Source organism: Cricetulus griseus, chromosome 2 (genome assembly GCF_003668045.3).
Source record: "Cricetulus griseus strain 17A/GY chromosome 2, alternate assembly CriGri-PICRH-1.0, whole genome shotgun sequence".
Lineage (NCBI taxonomy): Eukaryota > Metazoa > Chordata > Mammalia > Rodentia > Cricetidae > Cricetulus > Cricetulus griseus.
In genome coordinates this window covers 163,990,342-163,991,557 of record NC_048595.1, presented here as the reverse complement: position 1 = coordinate 163,991,557, position 1,216 = coordinate 163,990,342, and the positions used below count along the sequence as shown (strand labels likewise).

General features: G+C 36.4%; 1 non-coding gene across 1 annotated transcript; it reads right to left on the bottom strand.

Annotated features, from left to right (window-relative positions):
• Positions 1-351: 351 nt before the first annotated feature.
• LOC113833678 lies at positions 352-458 on the bottom strand. The gene has a single exon (XR_003481795.1). It is a non-coding gene; the product is annotated as a U6 spliceosomal RNA (small nuclear RNA).
• Positions 459-1,216: the final 758 nt, after the last annotated feature.

The following is a 1,216-nucleotide window of genomic DNA, read 5'->3' as shown; positions in this document are numbered from 1 at the left end:
GGGGCATAGATGTTTAGAATTGAGACTTCCTCTTGATGGATTTTTCCTGTGATGAATATGAAATGACCTTCTTCATTTCTTTTGATTGATTTTAGTTTGAAGTCTAACTTGTTAGATACTAGGATAGCTACCCCAGCTCGTTTCTTGGGTCCATTTGATTGGAGTATCTTATCCCAACCCTTTACCCTGAGGTAATGTCTGTCTTTGAATTCGAGGTGTATTTCTTGTATGCAGCAGAACAATGGATTCTGTCTTCATATCCAATCTGTTAGCCTGTTTCTTTTTATAGGCGAGTTAAAACCATTAATATTAAGGGAAATTAAGGTCCATTGAGTATTTATTCTTATTTGTAAAAATATGGAATGTTTCACAATTTTGCGTGTCATCCTTGTGCAGGGACCATGCTAATCTTCTCTGTATCATTCCAATTTTAGTATATGTGCTGCAGAAGCTAGTACATAATCCTCTTTTCTGATGTCACAATGCATTTAGTGACATCACAGTGGCCTTTTTGCCTGTGTAATGCTCTAATGTGATGTCACACTGCCGAATAGTGACATCACAGTGTTTTTGAGTTAACATAATACTCTCTCCTGGTGTCAAAGTACTGAATAATGACAACACCTTGTATGCTCTATACTGATGTCACAGTGCTGACTAGTGACATCACAATGTCCTATGTGTCAATATAATGCTCTATTCTGATGTGACTGTGCTGAAGTGTGACATCACTGTTTCTTCTGTGCACCTATAATGCTCTGTTCTGGTGTCACAGGGATTATTAGTGATATCACGATGTCCTTTGTGTCTCTATAATACTCTTTCCTCTATAATACTCTCTTCGAATATCACAGTGCTGAATAGTGACATTGCAATGTCCTTTGTGCCTCTATAATTTGTTTTACTAATGTGTCTGTTCTGAATATTGACATCACAGTATTCTGTGTGTCACTATAATGGTCTATTCTGATGTCACAGTGCTGAATAATGGCATCACAGTTGCCTAAATGTCTATATAATAATCAATTTTGATGTCACAGTGCTGAATAGTGAAATGGCAGTTTGTGCATCTATAATGCTCTATTCTGTTGTCACAGTGCTCAATATTGAAATCTCAATATCCTTTGTGCATCTATAATGCTCTATTCTGATGTAACACTACTGAATAGTGACATTACAGTGTATATTGTCTAAACATAATGCTCTACTCTTGTGT